This window comes from Anser cygnoides, chromosome 6 (genome assembly GCF_040182565.1).
Source record: "Anser cygnoides isolate HZ-2024a breed goose chromosome 6, Taihu_goose_T2T_genome, whole genome shotgun sequence".
Lineage (NCBI taxonomy): Eukaryota > Metazoa > Chordata > Aves > Anseriformes > Anatidae > Anser > Anser cygnoides.
In genome coordinates, this window is record NC_089878.1 from 7,385,072 (window position 1) to 7,393,475 (window position 8,404).

General features: G+C 34.8%; 1 long non-coding RNA gene across 1 annotated transcript in view; it reads left to right on the forward strand.

The window, feature by feature from the left end:
- The window catches only part of LOC136791153 (uncharacterized), a 169,799-nt gene extending 163,235 nt beyond the window's left edge, over positions 1-6,564 (forward strand). The window contains exon 9 of the long non-coding RNA XR_010832554.1: positions 6,285-6,564. This is a non-coding gene — a long non-coding RNA (uncharacterized lncRNA). The remainder of the gene's footprint in view (positions 1-6,284) is intronic.
- The last annotated feature ends 1,840 nt before the right edge of the window (positions 6,565-8,404 follow it).

Sequence of the window (8,404 nt, forward strand, 5' to 3'; positions counted from 1 at the left end):
TGCCACTTCTTCCTCTCACATACACAAACATCTTTACCCGCATGCACAAATCTAAAATCTCAAGTGTGTAGGTGACAAGAAAATTCTTATCAGGAAAATATCAGAGAAAGCGACTCTCAAGTGCTTATGTGAGATATGTCAAGGACTCCATTTCTTTTTATATGGCTTCTTAAGTTTTTAATTATTCTTACATTTAATTGTGCATATAGTCTATATTGAAAGAAAACAGCCCCATCAAATTCAAGGCACAGCGATTAAGGCAAAAGGTCCACCTGGAGCCTACACATAAGCCAAACTCAAATGTATATATATGAAAATAATAATTTTCATTAATTTATTCTAGCAGAACTAGTTGAAAATAAGGAAAATGTACAGCAAAGAAGCTATAATTTCAATTTTAATTTGTGTTTGTTGTGGGCAAAAGCTTTTGCATTCCTTGCACATCCAACTCTTCCAGTGAAGCCAATAGAATTTATAGGTGAAGAATATATCTGAATCAACCCCATAAATTAATCAAAATGTAGAAATAGGAGCATTTCCTGAAGTACGATCGTGCTATGAGTTTTAAGTTCTTGTGATGTGAGAGATGTAAAAATGTGTTAAAAGCATAGTGCTGTGGTAGAGAATATGGATTGGCAATCAGAACAGAAATAGCATGGCTTCACTTACAGAGAGAAAATTTAAAATATAACTGTAATTGTACTAAATGAAACCTAAATCAACATTATCAACTAAATAGGAAACTGAAACGTTGTTAGAAGCATTTTACATTTCATACTTTTGTTCTGATTACTGAAAATGGCAAAAGCATTTAAAAATAAAATGAAAAGTCAAGTCATGTGGATCTTGTATGTAGATAATAGGGTAGCAGGTTTCAGCTTGAGCTAGAACCATTATCAAGTGCACATGATACAAATGGCTACTCGGAAAACAAAAAATCAAGCTCTTGTAGCTACTATTTTCTTAACTGGTTACTTCAATTCCACTCTGAAATGGTGAACTGCAAATTGTGGATTTGGTGTTTTCTGTGCTGAGTTCGAACAATTAAATGTGTGTTATTGCCATCAGTGGACACAAAGACTTACTACCAATAGGCTGTCAGTAAATTTGCAGTTCATAACTACATCTGTACAGCTAAAGTTTAGTAATAATTAAAAAAAAAAAAGTAATCAGCACAGGTTAATGTGGAGCTTGTAAGTCTAGATGTGCGTTTTGGCAGATGTACTTTTCAAGATCAAGTAAGACAAAAGTGTTCAAATTTATTCCTCACAATTAATAGTGATATGAGCAGATTTGAAGTACTTCTTACAACCTATAGAGGTTTGCAGGAACAGAGATGTTAACATGCTGAATCATAAGTCACATCAAGTCTTTGCAGGTGGCCTAGAAGATTCTAGTACATCCTGAATGCACAGGTATGGGTCAATCTCCTTCTAGTTGGTTCTTCTCCTTAAAAACACAGTAACTGCAGTTTTTATATTTGATCTGAATGATGCCATGAATGAGCTGTTTGAGTCTGTGGCATCCCTCTACTTGTTTCATGTGCACAAAACCTTTTTAGATACCTTGTTACAGTCAGAGAGAAAAAGGTACTCCCCCATGCATACACACACATCATGCTTTGTTTTATTTTATTTTTTTTACTTTTAATGTCTGAGGTTTTGTTGTTGTTATCCTCATTTGCACTTTTGACTTTTTACATCCTTTGTCTGATAATTTTTGCAAGCTGCTTTAGTAGTATTGAAAAGCCCCAAAACTTACTTGTCTGCCTGTGGAGTTTCCTATGCTATCAGTGCTCCAATTTACACTTAAAAATCAAGATAAAAGCTTGCTGCTTTTGCTAATCAGTGTAAAACAAAAACAACAACAAAACTATAAAGAAGGCTCTAGACATCAAAATGCATTTCTTCTGCTTAGATAGTTTGCAGTGTTGATAAGATCACAGAAGTAAGCGTGGGAAGTTGTTGCCTGTGATACAGAACCATTAAACTACTCTCCTTGCAGAAAAAGGAGTGATCACAACATTTCACATCTGTTCTTGTTCAACCTTAAAGCATAAAAGGAAACAAGATATTGGGGGGGGGGGGGGGGAACACGACACGACAGAGCTCAGTGTGCTGCTAGACAGAGCTCAGTGTGCTGCTATGCTGGATTCTACAGTTTTCTTCCTGCTGTGAAATTCCTTTCCATACTGTCTTAGAAATTATAATAAATGTAGCATTGTTCTAAATGTGTATTTAAGTACAAGGCAGAAATAGAGCAAACTATTATGAGATTGTCTGACTTAAATAGCATCTCCAAAATGTTTCTGAAATTTAAAGCTTGTTTATGGCCTGGTTACCTCTGATTGGAACAGTGAGTGCTGATGACAAATGTTACGTGGAAAGGAAATGACATCCATATCCCCTTCATTTAAAGATTAATTCTATGGAAAATCAACCCACTTTCCTTGCTCTGACAGTTTTGGCATTTGCCTTCCTACAACATTCTCCAGAGGCTACAAAACAAGTCCATTAATCTTTCTTGATTTCTAGGGCACAGGAAGGGGCAGTGTGGTCCAATATATTAATTTACTCTGTGGCCTGTATTCAGGGCCCGTTAGAGGGTCTGAGGTGCCTTGCTGTTTCACACCTGTTGGTGGCTGGCAACTAACTGACACCAACAGCTTGCAGCTTTCTAGTCCAGAAATGACTGAGGTGGCAACTTGTAAATCCCTGCTCTGTGATGAAAAATCCCTTGACTTCTTGGGAAAAGGTTCTGCAGTCTGAGATGTAGACATGCATGTACCAAAACTCTGTTGAGACGACTCTATTTTGAGCTCCAGCTGTACCACAGCTTAATGCAATAGCTGTGCTTTTGTAAGCTTGCAGCTCGGGAAGGGATGGTCAGAGGCCAGACAAGGACTGAGGAAACAATTCCTTACCAAGTCTGAGGCTTAGAATGAATCATCTGCTCCATCTCGTCTGCAAAAGTTTGTTTGCTTCTTTAATGCTTAATGTTTAATTAACCACTAAGTCCTTTATGATTAATTAAACTTTAATTAAGTCCTTTAATGCTTTTCAGTTACAAAAGAGGGTTTACGTTTATTCACATCACCAAACAGGAGTGTTTTTACTAACCTTAATAGAGCTGGTGTTCATGACCATGGAAAAGTTCCTCAGGACTAGATTGTATACAAACTTTTTGGGGTACAAAGAAGGGAACAAGGGAACTGCACACTTTTATTAATATGTTATTAATAGATTGTGGTAATTGAACTAGATTAGTGAGCATTTGGTCATATTCTCAACTCAGGCCAATGGAAAAATGTTCACTCATTTTAGTAGGACCTGTTTCAAATATTCATTAACATTAGCTTTGTGCTTCATCCACAGAAAAATGAACGCGTATGATACTTAAACCATCCACTTCCTTTCCCCACTGTTTGAATGTACAATCTCCCTAACAGAATGATTACAATATGAGAAATGACAAATAATGTTGTACAGGAGAGAATGAATTAAAATCAGTGCTGGGCTCTATGTTTATGCACTTCAGTGAGTAGGTCTGGGAGTACAACAGAGGAGCTCGAGTATGCATCAGCTTAATCTTAAGAAACTGAGTTCATAAGCAGTAGCAAAAGAGAATGATAGAAGGGTGGAACAAGTCCTTGCGTTTCCATGAAAATAAACTATCTTAATATCCGTTTCCTGTCTGGGTTGCAATGCATAAAAGCCAAAGAGAGCTGCCAGTTATCTGTTTGGCCTGAATAAAGAAGAGTTCCATAACTTTTGATTGAGTGCTTTTCTAGTTGTTTGTAGCTGCCACATCTAATTGTGCTTGTGTAGTCCTTTAATTTGCATGAAAGAAGATAATATAATTGAAAAACTCGGGAGTAAGACAAGTTCAGATTACTAGCGGAGGCAAGTTAATTTGTTATTCATTAAATGCTAATGAACCTGGCACCTATGTTTTATTTGTTTCACTCTGTTTGAAATTGGAAAGGTCTTGTAGCACAGCTAAGTCTATGATAAACAGAGGTGTTAAATTAAACTCTTGTTTTCTGTGATGTTCTGCTAGAATAAGCAAGTTTGTAAAACTAGTAACTAAATATGCGTGTAGTGAAGCATACTTAAAAGGTAAACGTAAAATAGTTAAGGAGCTGATCCTGTATTCAGATTCCTTTAAGAATCATAGCTGAGCTTTTCAACCTTTTGGGGCTTGGTTTTGATGTGGGTTTTGTACAGAATGGGTGGAGTGCTGGTGCACAGAGGCTCTTGCAGTGAATCTGGCATGCTCTGCCTTTTGTATCTATTCTTAGTTGTCTCAAATAAGAGTAAATGTAAGAACATGAAATAGTCTTTTATTATCACCGCTACTCTTGATAACACTGCATAAAGAGCTAAAATGAAATCTACAGTTGTTCATAGAAGTCCTAGAGGCAGGCAGAAATCTATGGTTTATTTTCCCTTAAGCTGCTAAAATGAATTTTAAAACAACTATTTGTATTCGTACAAGTTATAAATTATTTTGGCTTTAGTGTCTTTTAGTTAATTCTTTAAAGTAAGAATAATGATATTTAGCATTGAGGGGTAAATTGTATGGCTCATCTATATTACTAGGTTATTTACAGTATATTATTATACTGTAGAATAAAATTAAACTTTTTTTTTTTTTTTAATTCCAAAGACTGTTTGATGTTTTCCCCTTCTGACAAGTAGCTTTCCTTTTCTTCCTAATATTTATTCATTGTACTTTTAAAGTATGGGGAGCCTGGAAAGTAAATTCAGCAGAAGCCAAATTGCACGTAGTACGGAAAACATATCTATAACTTCGAAATATTGAGAAATGTCCACAAACACAGGTCCACAAATCATCTTACCTGTGCACAGCACTGCTTCTACCATTTGTCTGAAGGATTCTTTGTCGTTTTGAATGTGGAATAAAAGGAATAAGATAAAATGTTATGTATCTCAATTTTGACATCCCACTAGTTTAATTCAAGATTAACAGTGTGCACAAATTCCAAAACATGTATGGTTGGCTTTGCTTTGGTGAAATGACTGTGTATTGATTTAAAGTTGAACAGAAATATGGCTTATTCTATTTGCGTTGATCCAGTAAAATAGTATGAAAAATAAATTTATATGAGAAAAATTTTTTTGAACTGTGAAGTAAGTCATGTGAAATGTATGACTATTTTATTTCAGTGAAATTTTAGGGTATTTCTGCTGGTTGCAACAAACCTGAAAAATTTAACAAACAAACAAAAAAACAACAACACTGAAATGTATGCTTTTTAAATTCAGAATTCCTATTTTTATTTAACCACAGTGTCTCGAGAGGGCTCAAGTGATGTTTTCTTTCGTATTGCTTGTCAATGGATATTACTTATTGCTGTGTCACAGGGTTTGAACAAATAATATGCAAGTTATATATGTGAAAAATATGGTACCCGAACTGCTTGAAGCAAAAGCAGGACAAACGTTTTTGTCGAGAGAAGAGTTCTGCTCTACATTGTGAGATTTGTAGAGGTAATAACTACTGATAACACGTGTAATATTTATTTTATATTATTTTCTCATTTTCTGAGGCATTCTGGAGCAATGTTGCTTCCCTGTAAGACAAAGCAGAGACCTTCAGACAGTCTTATCATACCCTAGTAATCTCTTATCACTGGGGCCTCCCAATGCTTCTGAACCTCCGTGCTCATTATGACTAAATTCATTATTTAAATATGAATATATAAGGCCAAATGAAGACATTCAGCTTCAAGGGGCATCGATCCATTAATTTCTGAACACTGAATTAATGGAAAAACTTAAAGATCATTCTACACAGCATGTTTGTCTGTATCTCAGGTGATGCTTTTGGGTTTTCTAAAGCAGCAGATCATTACCTTGTGTAATTGTACAGTCCGTTTCATTCAGACTGGTGAGTAGATGGCTGCTGCACGTCTACCCATCAACTCCAGAGTTGCTAAATCATTTGTTAGGGTATGCCAATATCTGAAAATGTATCTGGGCTATATGAAGTCTTAATCCCTGATTCTGTAATTCCAGTGGTTGTTTTCCCTTTGCAGACATATATTTGTGAATGGTGGAATCGGTTATTGCAAACTGCAGGATCATGATTCACTAAATAAGGTCATTCGTCTGAAACATTTGTCAGATGGAAAGCATTTCAAAGTACATGTATAGTGCAAAGGAAAAAAAAATATTAAGGATGACAGAATCATTTAATTATTATCTCTTTTAAAAAAATTACATACATGACAGGTGTTTTTTGATTTTTTTTTTTATCAGGTTCTGAGTTGAGCGGGAAAAAAGAAATGGAGGAGAGAACATTTTCCTTGCTCTCTCTTTCTTCCTCTCATTTTAATGCCTTTCAAGACTAAAACCATGGTTTTCAACAAATACTTTCGGAAATGGAGCTCATGAATTGATGTCAGCAAACAGTAAGTGAAAATAAATAAAATAATTTATGGTTTTGCAAGGCATTGTCTGCTTAGTCCAGTGGTTAAAAAAAGTAATAGTTTAATCCGAGAGTGGTTGTAAGCTTATAGAAGCTGTTACTTGGGTTGTTATCTTTTCAAAGGTCCTACTTCAGGTTATTTTTCTGCCTTTGTTAGGTAATTTTTTTATCCAGATGTTCATGCTTGTTTTAAGTGGGATACAGAAGGCCTGCTTGTCATCTAGTCCTCTTGCATTTCTTGTTTCTACTTTTTGGCCTTTCCCTAGACAGTTTCTTCCTCTCTGCTTTCTGTGTTACCTTCCACCTGGCCCTTCATCCCCAATCCTTTTTTCAGTGAAAGTCTTCTCTACTTATCAGTCTTAAGATGTCAACAAAAATATTTGAGCTTTTGAAGTCAGAGCACGCAAGTGAATCCAAAGAAATGAGTGTAATGATCTTGTAATACTTGTGAAGTATACGATTATTATTATTTTTTAATGGTTGGGTGAAATTGAACTCTACAACTTCTATGAGACTTAAGTTCCTAAGTATTCTCTTTATCAAGAAAACTGTTTTGGAGACCAGATTTTTATTCTCTATACTTCTGTGGTAGTGCTTACAACAGCCTAAAACATTTGTTACTTCTGATGTACTTTAGCATTGCTAGGCAACAATCTGCTCGGGATCACGAGGCTGATAATAGGTAAACAGTTTCTATCTGATGAACTGAGTAAATATTTCTAAGTCTTTTTGTGCCACAAATATCCACCTTCATCCTAAGTTACACTTACTGCTACTGCAATTTGGTAGTGTATGTGAAGGTAATATCACAATCTATCTTAAGGAATATACACGGTTGATAAATTGAGAAAATACGAAATTATTAGCAGAATATAGTATTAAATTAAAAAGTAAGTACCGGTTAATGACATTTATTCATTGAAATTAGATAAATTAAAATTGTCCGTTATGTTTTAGAAATTTTCTTGATTGGCTTTGTAGTATGTAAGTTTTCATTTACCCATTTATGAGAAAATTTGCTTAACTTTACTAATCAAAGTTTACAGTGGTGAGTGAGACTTGTTTATCATCAACTGTCATCTCACTGATGCTATCAACAATTAGAAAGAAAAACAAATGTTTGAGGTAGTGATTTAATTACTGCACATCCATTTTATTAAGAAATACAGACCATTAGTACTTGGTTATTACTGGTCATCACAAGACTGCCCTGAAAAGGCCATAGTTGTAAGTCTCAGCACTAAAAACTGTTAATTACAAACACATTAATTTGTTTTGCAGTTTTTCTCTTGCAGTCTTCTCATTTTCTTAATGATTTTTTTTTTCCCAAAACTGTTTGTACAGTATCATTTACTTTGGTCTATGAGGTCTGTGATGGTTAGGATTTTTTTTTTTAAATTAGTTTTACTCATTTTCCTCACAAGTTATGCCTAATTGTTAGATACTTTTTAATTTTTGAATGTTTGAAAAAAAGACTTGGAAAGTAGAAAATGCTATTCAAACAGACATTTAAAAACAAAAAAAAATAATAAAAATGTTATGTCCTTAAGAGCTCTGATAATTACTTCAGCGATATTAAGAACTTAAGCCAGATGCTCAATGGTTTTAAATCAGTGAAGCTCCACTGGAGTCAGACAAGCACTAAGATGTATTGCTATGCATTACATTTGTCTGTATTTTCAACTTAATTTCCTTAAGGTGACAGTGTAGCACCTTTCATCCTTTCATAAGAAGGTATGGTGCCTTTTACTGCAAACAATACTCTTTGAAGTAAGGGCTGAGTAAGGGTACAGCTTTCCTCCCCTTACAAACTGACTGTAACACAGTTACTTGAAAATAAAAACAGCGAGGGAAGAGAAATGATGTAGTGAGAACATTTGCTACCTGCCTTAATTTGGGGAAGTGTATTTTCTGACTTATTTGTAAAAACAAGTTATCTCATTTTAAGTTG